This window comes from Pyrgilauda ruficollis, unplaced genomic scaffold, assembly GCF_017590135.1.
Source record: "Pyrgilauda ruficollis isolate IOZ18807 unplaced genomic scaffold, ASM1759013v1 scaffold1, whole genome shotgun sequence".
Lineage (NCBI taxonomy): Eukaryota > Metazoa > Chordata > Aves > Passeriformes > Passeridae > Pyrgilauda > Pyrgilauda ruficollis.
The window spans coordinates 17,656,631-17,678,693 of NW_024508100.1; the positions used below are offsets into that span (position 1 = coordinate 17,656,631).

At 43.8% G+C, this 22,063-nt stretch overlaps 1 protein-coding gene across 5 annotated transcripts in view; it reads left to right on the forward strand.

The window, feature by feature from the left end:
- The first annotated feature begins 16,934 nt into the window (after positions 1–16,934).
- Positions 16,935–22,063, forward strand: part of KLF3 (Kruppel like factor 3) — a 28,235-nt gene continuing 23,106 nt past the window's right edge. For 2 of the 5 annotated variants that reach the window (XM_041484734.1, XM_041483906.1), the window contains exons 1-2: positions 18,235–18,365; positions 21,970–22,008. The gene's annotated coding sequence lies outside the window, so the exon portion shown is untranslated. Of the gene's footprint in view, positions 17,610–18,234; positions 18,366–21,969; positions 22,009–22,063 lie in introns of those variants that run through there. The other 3 variants (XM_041483078.1, XM_041482248.1, XM_041485538.1) reach the window with 3 other exon arrangements.

A 22,063-nucleotide genomic window follows, 5' to 3' on the forward strand; every position in this document is an offset into this window, starting at 1 on the left:
TCCTGAAATCTCTCCTGTTTGCTATGGCTACAGACGTGCAGCCAGTGGCTGTCCCTGCTAAAAGCAGCTTCCAGAACACAGGTTACCCAGACTGTGCTGCGTGGGGTCTCATCACTGCCCAGGCTCCTCTGCCGAGTGCTGCCCAGTGACACAGCCCTGCTGCAAGCTGCCTTGCACTGAGCACAAGCACTCAGGGAGCTGGAAACCCTGCATGGAGCACACAGTAAACCTAGAGGACTGTGGGAGGGACTAGCTGTATTGAAGCAGCCAGGATTTGGACATTTTGGCTTTCAGTAAGAGGACAGTTTGTTAACATGAACTGTGGATCCTGGAGCATTCCAAGCCTGGCTTTTTGACTTCAGTGTGTTTTCATAAAAGACCATTTTTCTGTTGAATGGGATGGTCCCACCCAGGGGTCACTCTCTGGTGTATCTGCAACTTTGTCACCACAAGGTGAAACTGCAGCTATTGTTAAACTGAAAAGAAGTTTTGCCCACCTACAGCCATCGCCTGTCATTCCCCCTGCAATCTCATTAAGCCATGTTTTGCTTTGCTGACACCAGCACTGCCAAAAAGCTCAGCTGGCAAAGGAGTCTGTGTTAGTAATGTGGCTGGCATTCTGCCTCCTGCAGCTGAGGTCACTTCTGAGCACTTCTGAGTCCCTGCTGGTCCACTCGGACAGATGGCCTAAAACTCTCTCCCTCTGGTCAGCTTCCCAATGATGTAGCAGGCTTGCAGTTGGACTATTGCACTGGCCTTGCTCTCTAGCAGTGATAATATCTATAACTGCTATTTTCCTTGCCTTGTATCTTCCCTAGCCAGCCACCAGAGTTGTTGAAATGCTTTACTGTGTTCTCATTCTACTCAAAAGGTCCAAGCAGCCCTGCAGACCATTCCCCCTAATTCACGGAAACAACTTAGCTTTGCTGGAAGATTTTATTTAAATAGTTTCGATTTTGGGTTAGAATGCTTCTTATCCAGTTCCTGTGTGAAACACTCATCACTCTCACTCATGCAGCTCTTTTGATTTCAGAGGCCAGAGATGTGAAGCACAAACTTTTCTTCTCTGCACAGTTTATAAACAACTGTAACTTCTAGGATGGAGTCCATTTCACTTCACCTTAGCCATTGAAAAGTCAGCCTAAGTCAATAATTTAGATTATCTCTATAATGGTTGGAAAGGAGAAATTTCTTTTAGAAGGAAGATGTCTCTTACGCTGACACATGATGAGGTCTTAGCCTCTGGAAAGGTCTCTCTCCATTAAATACATGTCCAGGACACTTAACACTCAGAAACAAAAGGTATATGAGTCTGATGATTGATGGTTTATTTCTTGAGAGTATTTTGTAACAGAAACGAATTATTTCTGGCTCTTAAAAGCTAAGTAAAACTTTGTAGACCATTTCAGAGAAGGTAAATAGAAGCACATAGAGAACATCTGGCCTGTCAAAAGACAGACTGGCAATCACTGTCAGTCACAAGATGAAGACAGGACATCCTCAGTCACAATCCTGTGCTAAGACCATTAAACCATGCCTCTTTCAACAAACACCTTTTTACTTGTTGCCTGCAAACATCAACAGCAGTTTTACATGGGTTATTAATTGCTTGCAGTGCCTTGCCTAGAATAGTGTGGTACCACATAAAGGATTTTCTGTAACTGGGTAGACAGTCCATGCCCCTTAAACCCTTCAAGCCAGCTTGAAGTTCAGTCTGGTTCCACATCCAGAGCCATTCTAAGTGATACTTCCTGCTTCAGATTCAGTAAAATTCCAGTGGAGACACAGTTGTACCAGAAAAGTGTTGGTTGATTTCTGGGGCTTTTTTTCCCCAGGAAAGAAGGGATATGATCAAAAGCACTCTTTCCTCTGACCTTAACTGTGGAAGGCTTGCCAGCTCCAAAATATTTTCTAGAGTAAATCAGACCTCAGGCCTTCACAAGTACTATGTCACCTTCCACACATAAAAGTCAGGCCAGTGAACCTTCAAGTTTTAGGTTATCCAAGCCACTATGTGTGTGTCCGTGATAACATACACATTTATGTATATTTGAGTGCACCCACTCTTAAGTGGATACACTCAAATATACTCATTCTCAAGAAGTGTTTGGATGAGCACACACACAATTTTATCATTTTTAGGAGTAACTCTTGATTCTGAAATACTTGTTCTTACTAATGAAGTATGCAGCTCAACAGTAATTTGTATGGACCTACAGGGGAACTCCAAAGAGGTATCTTTCACTTTATCATGCTGGACTTAGCCTTCTGAAAAGACTGACCAGATCAGGAAGGGAGAGGTATGGCTATAAAGCCAGGGTGAATAATTTGTGGTGCAGTGTAGTTGTAAAATCACTGGGCAAATACCTACTGTATCTCTAACCCATGGAGCTGCTGGATGTGGAGAGCATGTTATGGAGAGTGTCATACGAGAGGCTGCATGGAGTCCTGAATTTTTATTGCCAGCTTATCAGAAAGAGTCGTAAGAGAAAGGAATTGCTCTTTTCCAAACAGTTCAGTAGCTGAGAGCAGAAAATAGTGGGTTTGTTTGTGATAAGGACAGCACTACACCCTGCACTCACTCTGCTACTGTATAGAAAGAGAAAATATGAGAATGCAAAGCAATAGCATTTTAATTTCAGGTTGTAAATGCTACACTCTGCTCTCCGTGCCCCATGCTTCATGCTGAGGAAAAGCTGCAGCATGCCAGACAGGAGCTCTTTTCAAACAAAACTGGGGAAACTGGGAAACTACACTGTTTTACTGCATTTAAACTGCCTTCTCATGGTAAGCAACAGCCATACCAGCAAGCTACAAAGCAAGAGACACCTTAATGGTCCAGGAAGTTCAGAGATCTTTGAGTTAAATATTGAGCAATGCAGGTGCAGGCTGCAGATGGGAGGTTGGGGTGTGAAAGCATGCCAAGTGCATAACAAAACTCGATTGAAAGAAGCCAGTATTAAGATCTCAGTCTGAATTCATTGCACATAGATGGCAGGAATTCCACAGATAGCCTATGTGAAACAAGAGAGTTTTCAAGGTTCCTCAGCGTGTGAGCCACTGCCATAAAAAGGCACCTGTGTTGCTTTGCTCTCTCTCAATTACAATTATCACTGCACACACCCAAGGATATCTTCTGCTAAATATGCAGGGGCAAATAACTTCTTGACGCAGCACAGCTCAAATGACTGTTCACAGAATCAATGTTTTTTCAAGATTTGTGTCTAATTATTGCAGAATTAAGAACTGAATGTTTTGCTGGTCTTACCCCATCATGCTGTTTCATCTGTAAACTACAGGAGGTAATAACAGAGGTGACTCTCTTACACGTAAAGCTTAGTGAAGAGAAACCCTATCAAAGTAGCCCCTTGCATTTCCTTGGAACCATTGACATACTGGATTTAGAATCTAGGCCATTGTTAATACAGTGGTTTTGATATATAGAGCCTTGTGCCTACACTAACTACTCCATTACTGTTGACACATACTTAAAAGACAGGCTTTATGATTTGTTACTCATGTCTTATGTTTCTTTGCTTAGGTTCCAATTCTTCCTAACCTTTACAGCCAGCATTTTAAGTTTACACATTATCAATTATTATACCAGAAATATATGCAGTATATTAGGTTAGGCTCATACACAAGCCTTTGTAGAATGTAGGAGACTTCACAAAGACTGAAACTCTCTCTCCTCAAGTATCTTTGAAATTATGCCTATATTTCTATTCCAACTTAAGGATGTAAATAGGATTTATGCATTAATTGGGCTGTTGCTGGCTATTAGCACATGGGTGAATTTGGTCCAGTGGGTGTGTATGTTGATTTTCCACTCTAGAATTTCTGATCCTCCCAATTCTTCATTACTACCTGCCAAGATTGCTATTGTTAGGTTTGGTTTTTTGTACACCTGAAGAAAGATTTATAACCTTTATGGTCAAAGTATTCCACATCTGATCCTTTTTCTATTTGCCTTTAACTCTCTTCCCCAGCCCTGATCACAGCTGCTTGAAAAAGTTTAAATGGATTGATGATATTTTTATTAATTATTCATGTAACTAAAAACTAGTTTATTAACTGAGTAGGTCTTGATTTCTGGAGTACTGGGGAAAATGCATGTCACTGAGGGCTTCTCTTAGCTGATGATGTCCATATAAAAGGTTCTAACTTTCCAAAGTGCATATTTCTGAGAACTTCTACCTCCAAAGGACTGGTGTTTGCAACAATTTTCTCTGGAAGATTTGAGAGTTTAAACATTTCAGACTTAGTGGCAAATTTTAAAGCATTTTTTTCTTTTTGAGAGAAACATTAATTTGTATTTTGAGTTATATAATTATTTCCCTAAGGTAATAAAACTCAGCTGCTTTTGAAAATGAATGTTACTTTACCTCTCTTATTTTTTAAAATAGTATTTCCTTAAGCTTGATAGCTTGATTCTTAAATTAAAGTACCTTTTCTATTTTCACATTACATCTTAAATAACTGACTCATTTTATGATCCTCTCTGGAACCCAATAAGTAAAGCTCTGATTTGAGACTACTGTATTATGAATTTATAGTTCTTGCCTGCCACAAGAACACTCAAAAAAGAGATGAAACTTTGTACCAGAATATAATGCTATTCAAGCATAGAAGAAAAAAACCAAAAAGTTGAAAATTGCATTAGAAGAGCCATTAGTATTACCCAAGAAAAATACATATATTCTGTACAAAACTGGAGATTCCACAAACCCCAAACTCTACATTTTCAGCTATTCATTGAATACCTGTAGCAGATTGTCCAGGTCTTTTATTAGGAGTATGCACAATATATTGCCCTCTCTAGATGTACTCTGCAACTGCTTCATAAAGAGGAGAAATGGCAACAGGCACAATGGAAGAGGCTAAAGGAAGACTTTGGACATTTTTTGGCCTGAAGAGATGACAGAACAGATTTGATGACTGCAGAAATAAATACAGCATGTTTATTGATAAAGTATTTTATTTGTAAATACAACTTTTATTTCTTTTTTAAAATAAGCTTCAGGATTTCTACAGCAGATTTTTATGATGGTATTTCTAAGTAAGTGTTCACCAAAGGCTGGGATGTGAATATGCTTTTGCCATGCCTCACTGGTGAGGTTTTGCTGAAGCAGTTCCTTTGAGAGGTGCTCACTACAGGAATAACTTTGCTGTTCATAAGGGATCCAAAGAAGCCTGAGGAGAGCATGCCTTCAGTGCAGACAGAGGAGAGTAAATTGAAAAGCCTTCTTCATGTGCTCCTAATCTTGTTCGTCTTTATCCCATGTAATTCAGACATCCCAGACAAATCTTCCACGTGCACATGAGCAGCAGTGCTCTCCCAGCACCAACACACTTCAAAAGGAAGCCATTATTAACATTCCATGACTCTTCCCACACTCATCCCTACCAAAAATCTCTTACCAAGTTTCTGAAAGCATCTTTGGAGCTTTGGAAAGTACCACTTGGCTATGCCTGTTCCTGCTCCAGGTCAACTGTCTCCTCTCTAAAGACCTTTTCCTCTCTTCCATCTCTCTTGTCAAAGGACACAGTAAGGATAAGGTTTTCATCTATAGTTTGTATAGATCCAACAACCCATGTTTTGATGTGACCCAGGAGAGGTAAAATCTCATTTCTGGATAGTTTTCAGTAATTTTTCCTGTTTTGGGAACTGTTTTATTTCTGTTTAAATGTTACTATAGATACTGGAACTTAGCCTTACAAAGTTACATAACCAGCCTCTGCAGAGGCGAGGGCAAGGGTGTCTGGTGGGACATAACACCCTCCTGTGCAAATCTGACACACAGAGCATTTGGTGCAAAAGGGCTGGGAGGGGAAGGTACCCTTCACACCTCTCTCCAGGTCTGGGACACTGTGTGCCTGCCCTGAGGCCCAAAAGGGACAGAACATGGCTGAAGCATCTGGGAACAACTGGGTGAAACGAGTCATAGGACAGTCATAAAAAATATTGAAAGGGTAACAGCAGATACTGCTCAGACAGAGACAGCAACATACCAGCAGACACTCCACAGCTTGGAAACAGGAATGAAAGTACTTTGCATTTGTCTGGACTGTTCAGGACAGTGATGTGTACAGAAATCAACCTTGGAAGAAGCTAAGTCAGGCCCAGGGTGTCGGAGTGGCCAAGCACACCAGCTAATTAGCCCAAAAAAACAGAGCTAGTCAGTTGTTGTGTCACTGCTGTCTCTGTGCCCAAGATCTGTGGTGATGGCTGGATAAACACAGTTCAAAAATCACCAGTTTCCTGAAAGCAAACTGAGCAATGTTACCATGGTAGTATGCTCATGGCCTCAGGCATTTTTCTATTACTCATGAATATTTCTTTGTCATATGGTTGGGAAAAAGAAGTTTCTGAACCAACTTATACAATAATTTGGCTTTTTCATCCTGTTCATAAATTAGGAAATTGCTTAGGAAAAGTCCACTACCCTCAAAGCCCAGAAATTCTCTATTGTTCCACCAAATACAACTGAACTCCAAGTGGACACCTGCATGTCAGAGGGAAGGCTGGTGCACTCCTTTCCCGATGTTTTCAACAAAGCCAGGCTCATCTCTTGACCTCTTGAACCATTGAAGCCTAAATCCACAATTCTGAGCTGAGACAGACATTTGAACATTTAACATAGTATCTACTAATTCAGACACTAATTTTCACACTTCCCTGCTCACACTACCAGTTTCCTGAAAATTGTGATCATGCTTCCCTATTTCACAGAGCTGCAGCAAAGAAATTTCCTTAGCAAGTATGTGATGCTTGTCACCAAAGTCTAAAGGAAAGGACTGAGAAGAGCTGAAATAGAAAATCCCTGCATCCCAGGCATATAAAATGGCCAAATGCTTTTTATTTAAGTTAGGGTCCATTGTAATCTTGCCTTTCTTGGCAACTGCTGCAAATGCTCCCTCTACAACCAGTGCTGCTGCTTCTTTAGTGAAACAAGGAGAGAGCTCAACGAGACAGAGACATCAGGCACAGACATTTAGGACCAGAAGTAAGAATTAATCAACATCACATGGCAATAATACAGGCAAGCAGATTTTGGGAACAGAAGCCGTGTTTCGCCTTCCCTGCATATACCTGCTACCCCAGTTTGATATCTCACAACTCTGTCTTACTGCCAATTATACTGATACCAGAGCTTTTAACCCATATGTAGCTTTTAATTAAATAAAGGCCATTTAGATACTCTTCACAAGCTATGAGTATAGTGCTGTACTTGAAAGTCTCCAACACCATTTGAAAAAAGTGCACACTTAAGTTAGTAGATGTTCCCCAAAGCATGTAAAACAGGTCAGACACAGGTCCACTGCATCTCTACATTTAAAAAAACAGGATTTATGTAAACACAAAGAGGGATAGTAAGTGATCCAGCACTGACAAGGCAAGCAGGAGGCCCTGAGTCCAGTGCTTGTAGTGCATAGATATATATTTAAATATACAGACATTTCAATTCTTTTTCCACCTTCTGTTAGAAACAATGAAATGAAATGAAATCCCTCACAAAAAAAACTTACAAAACAAACAAATTTTAAAAAGCTCAGTTTGCCTTGAGAAATGCCAATAAAGAACAATTTCTATGACGTACTGACTCCCCTACTGCCCAGGTTTTGGCTGGGAGAGTTGAATTTTTTCCCTAGTAGCTGGTACAGGGCTGGGTTTTGGATTTAGTATGATAATAATGTTGATAACACACTGATGTTTTAGTTGTTGCTGAGCAGTGCATACTCTAAGTCTAGGACTTCAGCTGCCCATCCTCTGCCAGCAAGGTGGTCCTCAGGAAGCACAGAGGGAGCATGGCCAGGACAGTTGGCCCAAAGAGGCCAAAGAGATGTTCCATACCACAGAGTGTCACACTCCGTGTAGAAACTGGGTGGGGGAGAGGTCAATCACTGCTCAGGGACAGGCCTGGCATTTGTCAGTGGGTGATGAACAATTACAGTGTTCATCACCTGTGTTTCCTGGGGTTTATTTTGCTGGGGTTTTTATTGTTTTGGGGTTTTTTTTTGCATCCCTTTTCATTTAAATTACTATAGTAGTATTATTATTATATTTTATTCCTATGATTAAGCTGTTCTTATCTCAACCTACAACCTTTTTCCCCCCAGTTCTTCTCCAATCACACTGGGGGCCAGGTTGCAGCAAGCAGCTGTGTCACACTTAGTTACCAGCTGGGTTTAAACCATGACTCCCTCTTCTGAACAACCTGATTCCTTCAAAACTGTTTCAAGATGCATTCTGAAAACCTGAGGACTTAAAAAGGACCTGGTCTTTTTTTGAAAATGTAGTACTGGTATGAAGTGATGTAGATTAAGGAACAGAAATGGTGAGTTTTCCCTCAAAGCTTAGACTGCAAGATGTTTTTCTGGTGATGGTTTTTTCTGATTCATGAAAAATTTTGAAGCTGTTTGGCAAAACATACTGTACAAACGCTTTCCTATTGCATTGAAGAAACTGAAAGCACATGCACATATTGTGAAATAGTTTCTTTACTTTCACATAATTTTAATGTCACTCACTTTCTGGATGAAATCCTGAACCATAAACTGAGCTGTAAGTAGGGTACCTATGTAGTAACCCCCCATGTTCTGAATGCCACATCCCCTTCTATCTCAGTACTTTTGCTTTTACAATTCCATAGGGCTTTGCTTGAATTATAACTACTGCTGGAGTACATCAAATAAATTCAGGCCACTTTAACCGATCAGTTCAGTGTCATTCTTTGCTCAGAAATGCCAGTGTGACCTTACTATTTGCTGACTCTGTAAATAAGTAATTATTTGGCTTACTTATTAAGGTAACACACCCTAGCTAGTTCGAAAAACCAGACCTACAAGATAATCTTCATCTCAAGTTTCTGCTGGCTGTACTGTCCCAAAGAATATCCTCATATTGAATAAGTGAAATTTCATCTAGCCTTCATACTGTAGTTGGACATGTGAGGCACAGGTGGTGAAAGCAATAGTCATCAAACAGGCATTTTCTCCCATTAATTTATGAGTATAGAATATTGCTCTGCAGATAGAGAGATATATTTTTCTTACTGCAGGAACTGCATTGCTAAGTATGCAATTAAAATTTTCTGTCAAATCACTTTTCATTAAAATAGGTGGATCAATAATGACATTATTAGATATCTGTGTAGAAAGCAAAGAAATTAAATTTCATAGAAGAGGTCTATATTTCACACTACAGCTGATATCACCCCATTAATAATTTTTTAATATACACTGAAATTCTAAATATCATTGCTTTACAAAAGTAGTTTGGAAGTATCATGAAAACAGCAGTTATGCTTAAAAAAATAGATGTGCTGATATAATTTTTTTAAAGTTTTGAAATTATGTATTTTCCTAGATTTTTTTTGCCTTTAATACTTAGAATATGCAGTAATTTTAAAAAATGTTATTGCTGGTTAAAATAGGGAACAGCACTTGTTCTCAGTTTTTAACCAACAGATGCCATTCTTGCTGGAGTATACAGTACACATACAGGTATGTAAGGTGGTAGCCACTGGCTATTCCTTTACTTTGTTCTTAATGCCTGCATTATGATAATTTTAACTTGCAATTTGTTCTCATTCAGGTTTTGTTTTTAACAAGTACAGCATTTTATAGCTAGAAGTTGCCATGAACAGCCTGATTTTAAAGTATATAATGATCCTTATCTTCCCCCAGCAGTGGTACTTAATGCAGAAGCAAAGAAATCACAGTGTTGGTGAGGCTGGAAGGGACCTCAGGAGGTCATTTAGTCCAAACTTCCCTTCAGAACAGGTTCTGAGTTTAGAATGGATTTGTCTAGACTGTGTCCAGTCAGATCCTGAAAACCTTTTGAAAACATTTCAGAGCTTCTCTGGGCAACTTGTTCCAAAACTTCAAAACAAAACAACATTTATCCTTGTTTTGGCTAGAATTCCTCTCTCCCATTTCCTCATTTTTAGGAAACCACTGTCTCCCATTTCCACACTGTGCTCCTCAGCTTCAGTTTCACCTCCTCAGTAACCTCCAGTGCTCAGAAGGCTGCTCGTAGATCTCCTGACACCATTTCTTCTCCAGGCTGTCACAGCCTTTACTGAAATACTTTTTTCATATTTTATATAGTGATATTTTAATTTATGAAAATCAGCTAAAGATGGCAGCTAGTTCAAACTGGTCAGAGCCTGCAGAGCTTTTTTCAAACAGCAAGAGAAGGAACCAATATCTTACCCATTTTCAGTACATTCTTCAGTCAAATGTATTAAATTCTACATTTTGTCTGGTAAGTCTTTTCAGGGTCTCACAATTCAGCAAAGAAATGTGCTAACTTTTCAGTAAGTATTCAATAACATTAAAGAGATACAACATTTTTTAGTTCTACATTAACTTTGCAATTTCTTCCAGTGTATCTTTTTCATACAATACCAGCTTTGCAAGGGAAGAAAACCCAAAACAACAAACCAAACCAAACATTGTTTCCCAAAATTGCATGCTTTTGGAGTCTGTTTTTGAATATTGAGCATTATGAGTCATTTGTGACTGTGGAAATTCCAGTAAGTCAATGGAGTTACGTCAGACCTGAACTGGACTCTTTAATTCCTGACAGTACATCCTAAACTACACAAGCAAGCAATGTCCCCGGATGTGATAGGAGTGTTAACATCCTCCATATTTTAAGACAGCTCTCAATCACCCAAATTAAACCCAAAACCTCCATTCTTGCAGGACACACAAGAACCTGTGATCTCTGGATATATGAAACCTCCAAAGATCAATCTGTCTCCTACTCAAGTTACATAAAGCCATACAAAAAGGGGAAATAGATTCTTAAATTAAACAAAAAAAAAAAAAACCTCAAAAAAATTCTTAAAATTTATCTGTTTTCCCATCACTCAAGCAAATAAATAATAACTGAAGGTCTAGCAGCTTTAACTATAGGCCACTATAGTCAGTCTTAACTATCTCCTGGAAGATCAAGACCTGTTTTTCCCCTAGGAGTAACCTGGCATTACTCCACTGAGTTGCTTAACTGAGCAAAGTCAAATGACTTTTACGTGATACGGACCCTAAACAGACATAAACTGACACATCTAAGTTACTTTTTTGCGTAGCAAAGTCAACTTCCATCTGTTAACAATTCCACTTTTTATCTAACTGGTGCATTACAAGATTTTCTGAGAATAGCAAAGAGCAGAATTACTTCTCTTGATTTCCCATCTACCACAGGTTGACCCTGACTGGATGCCAGGCACCCACCAAAGCTATCACAGCTGTTCTATCCACAGCTGGACAAGGGAGAGAAAATACCATGAAGGGCTCATGAGTTAAGGACAGAGAGAGATTGCTCACCAAATACTGTCACAGGCAAAACAGGCTTGAATTAGAGATGTTAACTGAATTTATTGTTAACAAAATCAGAGCAGGATAATTAGAAGTAAAGTAAGACCTTAAAAACACATTCCCTTACCCTGCCCTTCTTCCCAGCTCTACCTCCTTCCCCCGTAGCACAGACAGACAGGGAATGGTGGATTATGGTCAGTTCATCTCATATTGTTTCTGCCACTGCTCAGGGAGAGCAGTCCTTCCCCTGCTCCCTCCCACAGGAGACAGTTCTCCAATGCAGAGTCCATCCCACAGGCAACAGTTCTCCACAAACTCCAAGATGGGTCACTCTTCCACTGGGTGCAGTCCTTCAAGGATAGGCTGTTCCCCAAGGGCTCACAAGTCCTGCCAACAAACCTGATCTAGCATGGGCTCCTTTCTCCATGGCTCTGCAGATCCCTCCCAGGACCCTGCTCCAGACAGGTCTCCCATGGGATCACAGCTTCATCTCAGGCTTCCACCTGCTGCAGGGTGGGACCCCTCCACAGGCTGCAGGTGGATCTCAGCATCTCCATGGTCCTCCGCAGGCTGCAGGGCCACAGCTGCTTCACCTCACAGCTGCAGGGGAATCTCAGCTCTGGTGCCGGGAGAACCTCCTGCCCCTCCTTCTCCACTGACCTGGGTGTTTGCACAGTTGTTCCTTTCATGTATTCTTGTCCCACTCTTCTCTGGCCACAGTTACATCTGCACAATAACTTTCTTCCTTCTTAGATATGTTATCACAGAGTCATTGCCACCATTTCTAACTGGCCCAGCCTTGGCCAGCAGCACGGCTGTCCTGGAGTCATCTGGCATTGGCTCTGCTGGACACAGGGGAAGCTTCTGGCAGCTTCTCACAGAAGCCACAGCTTTAGCCCCCTGCTACCAAAACCTGGCCATGCAAACCCAACATACCATCATTTCAAGGCTTCCAGAGCACAGAACAAATCCTTATACAGTGAAAGTCAACAGAGTAACTCACTTTTTATCCATGTGTTTTCCATTGTTTTCTGTTAGGAAGGAACAGTGAATATAGACTGAAAGCAACAGACCTTTTATAACAAAACCACTGACTGCATATATTTTTGTATGAGAGAACCATGTCATCTTTCTGTTTCCTGTTGTGCATTCTGAAGAGAAATTCCAGCCCCAGTACTGAGGAAAACACCATTATAGAAATAGAAAGCTCAAGAACAGTATTAAGAGACGGGGCACCTACTCAAGGTCATTCTCAATTACATCATCATCCACACATTGTCGTGAGTTCACATCAGCATATACTTGATGAAGATTTCGTCTCAAACCAATCAATCTTCACACATATGTATCTGCCCTTGCTTCCAAAATTCTTGTTATTCTTCCTGCTATGGAAACTTCAAGTGTCCCTCAACCACATCAAGGGCATCACTACTAAATTCAACCATCATTCTACACTTCAAATCATGAAATTTAAGCTTAGCAGCCTTCAGTAGTCATTACACCTGCAAGAAAATCATGCCTGTTCTTAAAAACATCAACATATGACAAGAAATTGAACACACACATCCCAGTCCCCACAAATTGCCTCTGTAATTCTGATTGCTGCAATGGACTTGAGGGCTGGCCCTCAGAGAGCTGATTTTTGTTAAAAGCAGTCATGTGTGACTTGTTGGTTTTAACTAGAAAGAACAGCCATCCGTCCTTTCCTTGTGTGAGGTGGTGAACACAGAAGAACCTTGTGTTGTGGTGTTTGAAATTTGTTTCTGCACAAAATGTGAATTCATTTCAGGGGTGAGGAACTACAGTAATTGTCTTGGTCCATGGGCCACAGGAAGGGACAGGCAGGAGGAAGAACATAGGCTAGGTTAGGCAGCAAGACTTGTCATCCCTGTGTGGGCAGGAGAGAGGCAGGGAGGGGTTCACCCAGTAGCCTCTGCCCTAGGCCCCATGCACCTCAATACCAGCTCTGCCCAAGCTCCTCCAGTGGTTTCCTCTTGTCCACACCTGCATGACAGAGCCAGGAAGCCTGGCTACTCACTGCCTTGCCCTTGCCCCAAGCAAACAAGAAGGACCCAATTATGCAAACACATAGATTGACTCACAAGCTGCTCACGTGGCTACGAGAGCCCACCGTTGCAACACAGCACGTTTCAGTGCCATGAAGGTGCATCTTATGCTGTGCTGTGAGGTTTTGAACACCTGCAAAGGCCTTTCCCATGGACCACTGAATCGATACTAGCCACAGAACTCCCAGAAGAGCTTGGGAATCATCTGCCAGAAGACAAGGCTGAGTCACAGAATTCACAGAAGGGTATGTCTGTGCTAGTCACAAGTGATGTGACTGCAATGCTGTGGACACACTGCCAGGCAAGCTTTAAATTACTTGTCTTGGGCACTGGTAGTAGTTTGGCCATTGAGCTCAGGCCAGCCTAACCACTCAAGTATTTACCCAGCTTTTTGGGCATGTTTTCCAGATAGCTACAGGGTCCACACTGCTACAGCCAGATTGCTACCAGCTCCCCAGCTGACTAGTTTTACACCAGCTCAGGTATGTACATCACTGCAGCATAAACATACCTAAGCTTTTAAGTAATTCAAGCTTCAATTCAAATTCTTACTGCCTCAATTTCTATGCTTTTAACAACTTGGATTTATAGCATGCATCCTTGCTGTACAGTGGAGATTAAACATTTGGGGTGCAATAAATTAATAGCATTTTAATTGTAAAATTTATGGTTCTTCCAAAATGTGAACTGTGTTTAACAAAAGTAATGAATATTGCTGGCTATGTGATGATCTGTCCCTCATTCCTTCCAGCAGCTGTTCAATGAGTACGAGATGTATGAGGTGACTATCTGACCTGAAACTCTGCAGAACACAGTAAGTTTATACACAGATATCCAAACCCCTCAAACATGTATCTGTAGACTAAGGAAAAAGCCCACTGTTTCCAGTGGACATTTTCCCTGCATAAATAACACTCACTGACTATATATAGAGTACATTTTGTAACACAGAACAACTTGGAAGAAATGCCAGCTTAACAATTGTACCACTTTGATCCAGCAGACTACTTCCAATTCGCCTCATAACCTGAAGCTGAATTTAGGACTGAAAAAGTACACAGAATTCTTAAGTATTTTCTTTATATTTTAACTGATTTTTGGGAAGCAGAATATGTCAGAAACATGACAGAACAATCACATTTATCACAGTGGCAATTTGGCTGAATGTAGCAAGGGTTCATTTCAACAAATGGCTGGATTTGGTCTTTCAACAGACATCTGAACATATTATACCCATTCATTTAACATTTCAATACTTATTCACGCCAGAGATCCATGCATTCCCCTTAACACACTCTAGGTCACACCTCCCGTCTGCTTTTATCAGAAACTTGTAACATGTTGCCAACACTCTTCCTAATGCTTGGGATTATGGATCCTCAAGGCCCCATCATGTGAAATGCTCCATCTTGCTGCAAGGGCTCATGGCAGGTGCTACAAACTAAAGGACACCCAAGCAGCATTCTTTCTTTTTTTCAATACCAACGACTTACATACCATTCCTCTTCCTTCTGTTTTGAGACAGAAGTCATTCTGTGGGGATGATAGGTAGAGCAGAGATGGAAGAGGTGTTGTGTGGAAGATGTTAAGGGCTGCCATCAACCAGTCCTTTGATCTAGAAACACTTCCAGACATGGTTAAAACTGCTGGGTCTGCTAACCAGATGGCAAGGACTCTCTCTGCTTCCAGCTTCTCCCTTACGGTTTTTCAATTCCCACTAAAATCAGTAAGATTCTGCTCCCTTCAGAACTTGGACTTGCCAAAAACAAACACAGGAAGGCAACAAAATGCTGAAAGGTATACAGTCTTGACAGTGCAAAAGCATCATTCTCAATCCTCCCTCTCCTCTGCCACTTCACAAGAAGACAGTAACATGACAGCAGATTAAAACAGGTTCATCTGAGGCAAAACTAGATAATAGCAAGAAAAGCCAGTGACTTCACCAGGAGCAGCATGCTGGCTACTACTAAGTATTCTGGCATTTCTCACGATTTGACATCAGAACAGCTCTGCCTCTGACCTAAGGGTTTCAGTTAGCTGTTTAACTTCTGCTAGTTCCCAGAATAAAAGAATGCAAACTGGGACATCCCTACTTTATCTTGAGCATGTTCCTGCAAGAAAACTACAGCAGCTCCTTTTCACAGCCCTAATGAAATATTTTGTGTCCATGTGTGTAACACAGCATTCTGTTTATTTTATAGGATTATAATAAAGAAACAACACTTTATGAGCTACATGATAGTATTTCAACAATACCTTGTTGTGACATGATATGGTGTAATTACTTAGCAGGAGATATTACAATTTATTGTTATGTCACTGAGTCATACCCTTCAGGGCTTCAGATTGGTGTCTTAATTTGCTTTTTTAAAGCCATAGAGACTAGCAAGCTAAGTAAAGGGATTTATTAAAACATCCTCGGAATAAAGACATCGTCTGAACATGTGTGCACAGCCGTGTGTTTGAAAATACCTTCCCCATCCTTCCCCCTTCCTTCTTTGCTTTGTTTTTACAGCATTATCAATTGGGTCAACAAGAATCAAAGTGAACAGAAATGTCAACCCAAACACCCAAATGGGTATGTTACACTAGGGTCCTATTAAGACAGTTATATACAGACTGGTCCTGCAGAGCCAGAAATACTCAGCCCCTTCCAGTGACTTTACCCACAAAACAAAGCATGGAAATGAAGACCTGCCGGGTAACCTGTCTATCCACAATAAGTATAATTGGCTTTTCATCTGTCCACGCCATTAGCACTGGACAGGGCCGTGCCAAGCACTGCAGTTGCCTCTTCCTTGGTCTCGTGGTTAGGTACATCAGTGAGCAGAGAACATTATTTCATATGGCATTGTAAGCACACTGTATTCCAGTGAATAAGTGGCAGCACTTTTCATTAACCAGTGGAACTGATACAGTCAGCCAAGATACATTTTTTTTTTTAAATGTACTGCTCTCAGTGAAGCCCCTGGGTCTCCTTCTGTGGCTGTGCCTCCCATTTTACAGAGGGCGCGGGCAGTGCGCTCCGCTGAACACTGTCTGGAGCAGCAAGCGCAGTCCCGGGGCAGAGCCAACGCCGTACCCGCAGCCCCGTGCGGGAGCGGCCCCGCAGCGCGGCCCCTCCCGCGGCGAGCGGAGCCCGGAGGAGGGGCGGGCTGGGTCACGCACACACACCTGCCCCGGGCGGTGCCAGACGCAAGGCTGGGCAGGCAGGGGCGGCACGGGTGGGGGGAGAGGGAAGGAGCCGCCTCTGGCGACGGGGGTCGAGTCGAGGCAAGCTGGCAGCGCCTATCCCCCCAGCCTCTTTCCGCTCCGGCGGGAGCGCACCCGAGGCACGACGGGCTAAGCGCAGCCATAAGAACCACCCCGGCACGGGCCTCAGCAGCCGGCGGTCCCGGCGGGCCAGCCGCCAAGCCGGGGCGGAGCCGGGCCGACACCTCTGCCCCACGGCCGCCCGGCTCCGCGCCGCCCCGCGCCCTTTCCCAGCCCCCGCCGGCGAAGCCAGCTCGGCGGCAGCGGCCCAGCGTGAGCACCTCCCTTCCTTCCCCCCGAGCGCTGGGTGTTGCTGTTGTTTTGCTGCCGCCGCAGGTCGGCCGGGGTGGACGCGGAGGGAGGGAAGCTGGGAGGGGTGCGCCCCGCCGCAGGGCCGCTGCCAGGTGCACGCCTCTGCCTGACACACGGGCGGGGAGGAGGAGCTGGACGGGCAGGTTTGTCGGTGGGGCGGCCCCGCTCCCCTCCCCTCTCCTCCCTGGGCTGCTGGGGATAATTAGTGTCTGTGCGAGGCTGTCTGCCCCCGGGAGGCAGGGCGGGCGCGCAGTCAGTGCGTGCCCGGCTGTTTGTGAGCGGTGACTCGCCCCGGCCCCTCGGCGGAGCCTCCACCCCGCGGGCGGGGACCCGCCCGGCCGCGCTCCCTGCCGTGACCCTCCCACCGCCACTCACCCCGCCGGCCCGGGGAGCCTGGCAGGGCGAGCGGCGCCGGCGTCATGTGACAGCGCGGCCCGGTGCCAGGAGCCCGGGGGGAAGGCGAGCGGGCGGAGGGCGGGAGCGGGCAGCTCCTCCTCGCACACAGACCCGGAGACACCGCCGAGGCGCCTTAGCCGCGGGGACGCGGGACACGCCGGCCTCGCACCTCGCTCCCACCGGAGCGCCCCCGCTCCCTACCGCGCTGCGGGAGCCGACGGAAAATCGCGGCGCGCTCCGCACCGCCTGCCCAGCGTAAGTGTGAGGGCGGGGGTAGTGCGGGGGCCGGGCTGTGCTGACTGCGGGATGGAGGTGCCGGAGGAGGAAAGTTTCCCGGCGCTGCGAGAAGCGCGGAGCCCGAGGCGGCAAGGTGATGCCGCGGGAGCCGCAGCCACGCCGGGGGTGGCGGGAACCGGGTCTCCGTCAGGCCGCAGTTGCGGGGAAGGGGGAACAGAACTCGCCGCGGGGGTTCCCTCCGTGGCGCCCGGGAATGTCGCTGTGCGGCCGGCGGCAGCCGGGGGCGGAGGGCCGCCGCTGTCCGCCGCTCCCGCCGGGCGGGCAGCGCACCTGTGTGGCCGGCGGGGCCGCTCGGGGGGCGCCTTCCCCGGTGCCCTCCCCCCGCCTGGCCCCGGCGGGAGGGCCCGCGGGCCGCCCGCCCCTCGGGGCCGCTCTCCCGCCCAGCGCCGCCGCAGCCCCTGGCCTCTCGCCGGGGCGGGACAGGCGCGTCCTCGGGTAGAGGCTGAAGTGCCATCGGATCCCGGGCGGGATACCGTGCCCGGCCAAACCGAGGTGGAAAGTATAGCGGGCTCGCTCGGTTCCGCGGGCGACGGGCTGGATGCCAGGGCAGGAGCTCGCGTTCGGGCCGTGTTCCTCCCGTAGCGCGGAGCTGATCGGCAAGCGCCATGTCCCCGTTTAACTCCTGGTGAAGTCTAGGATGAAATCGGCTCCCGAAAGCCTGCCCGTCTTATTGTCACGTCACCTTAGCACCGCTTGGCCGCCATGCAGGCGAAGGTAAAACGTGGGACAGCACAGCAGCGAAGTGTGGAGTTAGAAATAACCTTTCCTTTGCTAGATGTCTTTTGTTGGTGTTTTTTTTTCTTTTTTTTTTTTTTTTTTTTTTTTTTTTTTTTTTTTTTTTTGTTTTTTTTTTTTTTTTTTTTTTTTTTTGTTTTGTGTTTTTTGAGTTTTTTGTTGGTTTTTTTAAATTTTTTTGTTTATTTATTTGTTTTTAACCGAAATGGGAATAGGAGTTACTTGCCTCGGACTGCTGTCAGGTGAGTGCCTGGCACAGCTAGGGCAGCCCTGGCAAAGAGTTTTTTGTTGGTTTTTTTTTTTTTTTGTTTGTTTTGTGTTTGAGTTTTTTGTTGTTTTTTTTTTTTAATTTTTTTGTTTATTTATTTGTTTTTAACCGAAATGGGAATAGGAGTTACTTGCCTCGGACTGCTGTCAGGTGAGTGCCTGGCACAGCTAGGGCAGCCCTGGCAAAGGAAGGCTCAGCAACGCGAGCCTGCGCTGGGAGATCACAGCACCTACCTGGAGCTTGGGAGAAAGACCTAGGTCAGAGTAGCTTAAGTGGTCATTCAGGAGTTACATTAAAAAATGTCTCAAAGATGTTTTGTGCACTTCCCTTTTGCTTCAGGTACTGTACATGCATCGTCCACTGTTTTATTCACTTCCTCACCTTTGTGAATTCAGGAAGTGTCACTGTTTGTGGAACTGAACTCTAAAGCTTTAATTGTTGGGAAAAGCTGAATTTGAGTGGCTGATAGGAGAGCTCTGAAGACTTGACTTCATTTAAACTAATATTCATAAACATATATTACCTGTATTGAAAAGAAAGACTTACATGGCTGCTGACTAGTGACTTTTCCATCAAATACTTTTAAGGTACTGGTGTGGTAATCATATGAGTAGCTGGTGCTTGTGTGAGAGGAATTGCATCTGGATTTGATAATCACACCTGACCCAGAAAACTCTTATTTCAAATTAGCTTTTACCTTGTATTTTTAAGACTTTATTGTTACTGTCTAGTATCAAAATATAAAAAACCCAAAACTGACTTGAGTAGCCTTTTTTTCACAAGCAGGCAAATGTTCCTGGGTGTTTTTTTCCCTGCACACGCTGTTATAGCTATGGTACAGAGGATCACAAGAGAGACTGGGGGTAAGGGCGAGGGGTAGGGGCAGGAAAGAATTCTAAATGGTCTTTCCCTGTCCTAAGAATCCAAGCAGAACTTCCTCTAAGTTGCAGAGCTGCAAGGGAGCCCTTAGGTACTGTGAACATTTGACCTAGTCAACATCGGTTTAGCCAAAAGCAAAAGCCTTCAGATAAATAAAGATGTCAGTGTGAGTGAGATGAGTTGAAGACTCAGCGATAATAAAGATGTTATACAATCACCAAATTACCTATATTTGCAGTTATTCAGTATGAAGAAGTCAGGAACTGATACTATTGGCATAAAACCCACACCTTGCTGTGTAGATGCTGCACTAGCCAGTTTTTACCCCATGTTCATTATTAAACTCCAACCTTGGAACCCCGCAGCATTCACTGGTGTTGCTGTGGTATTCATCCACTTAATTTGCTGTAACATTCTCACATTTGATAATATTTTATGTCCATGGTGTATAAATAACTGATGTAAGGTATCTAAGAGAAGAGAGAGTATTCGAGACCACAGCTTTGAAGGAAAACAAGTGTTGAAGTTATTCTACTGCATGAAACCTAGACAAGTTGTGCTGTTCGTCTGCTTCAGCTTACTTCATTTATTCAGCTTTATATGTGGATGCTTAAAAAATAAACTTAGTAAATTCATGGGAAATCAGATTCTGAAATAAAGTGCATATTCTGAGTGCATATGAAAACAGGGATGTGTTAGGCTAAGCATGTGATGGCTTAGAAAAATATTCTTGGGTGATCTGAGTGGCGTTGGTCCTCAGCTGTGGAGCAGTATTGAGCATGAGTGAGCCACTGTCCAGGAGCAGCCCCAAGCTTTAGAAATCCTTCCTGCAATTCTCATCCCCCAGCTCTGTCTGGGAAGAAGGTGCTTTGCCAGGCTGGGTGCTGCCTCTGATGTCATGAAGCCGGAGCTCTGTTTAGCTACTGGCATAAATACAGTAATAAACCAACTGGTCTAAGAGAAGGTTTCAGCAAATCCTCCTGACCCGTGGTGTCTTAAAATCTCCTGTTCCCTCATGCTAAGGGAGCCTGTTTGTAAATAGGGCAGGTCCCCTGTATAAGGACAGTGTTTTTATTCACACCCAATGAACAAACACCTCCACCCACTGTTGTTGTTTTAAAAGACTCCAGCTGCTCATGAATATAGGGTCAGGGAGGGCCGCCTAAATGTTTCTCTGTGCTTTCTCCCCAGCACAGCCAGCAGAGCTGTTTCCTGTTCTTTGTTTCAAGGCTGGGGTTTGCGTCACACATTCCAAGTGGCATATGTGGTGCTCTTTCCTGTTTCAGGCTGTTTTCTGGCAGTTCGGTAGCCTCGTCCAGGCCCCTTGTCACTGCCCCTCAACTCCCAATCCCCACCCGATGAGTTATCATGTCTCTACACACTCAGGATTGCTTAAGATGCCTGTGTTATGTCATAACGAGGTTTCCAAGTTAACCTTTAACACGCCCCTTCCACTCCAATGCACTTCTGGGGGTGAACTGGAGTTTTTAGCTCTGTTCGCTGAAAACTTGAACTCCAGTCTCCAGAAAGTCGTGAGCCAGTTTTCTGCTCTCACTTGCTCATCAGCTGATCTGGAATAGCTCCATTAAAGTCACAGAGTTGCACTGATGTATAAAGAGTATATGGGAGAAGAAAGCCCACTTCTGTAGGCTCGTAGTTGTGAAAGGGTTTTGACTTCAGCCCTTACTCAACCTGAATGGCTCACTATAAGCATTTTGTATTTCCAAATCTCAAAAGAAGTAGGTATTTTCCCCTTATACAGGGTAGAAGGTTCATTGTCTTCCAGATGTAATACAGAAAATGAGGCACTGCTGTCTTAACTTTTCTTTGGCGTTAATAAGTACTGCTGTAATATGTACTGCTTAATAAGTACATTTTGCGTTTTTGAAGGTATGAAAGTAATTGTATATATATATATATAAAAGCTCCTGTTTTTATATTTATCTTTCCCCCTCACCCTGTTGCAGACAAACATAGTGAGAAATTGAGAGAAGATCGAGAAAAACATAAGTCTTTCTGTTACTTTGAATCTGACAGAAGAAGAGCTGAAGGACCCAAGCCAAAGCTCACTGAAATCAAGAGAAAAACTTGCATTAATTTCAGTGTGCCCTAGATGAAAATGCAAGATGGAGTATTTATTCTTGTGTGTTTCTTACGGGCTGGAATATGCATGGTTACTGTACACACAGCAATACTTCCACCCTTTCATTTTGCTCTTTTTTTTTTCCCCTCCAGTCATTTTTAAAGTAGTCTTTTTAGTTCCTGCTCTTGCTCTTTGGGATGCTACAAATTAGCTGGTTGAGATTACTGAAGGTATCTTTAGGAAGTAGCTGAAGTACACACTTTAAACTTCTTTCAGAGCTTAATTGTATGTGCAAAAAACTTTTATTGCATTATGTGCACACATTAACAGTAAACTGTTTTTTGTCTGTTCAGAAATCCAGATAAAAAGAAGTATTTGGCTACACAGTTTTGGTAAGTTGTTTATTGATTATTTTAATGTGTTGCTCTCAGTTGTTTTTATGTTGTT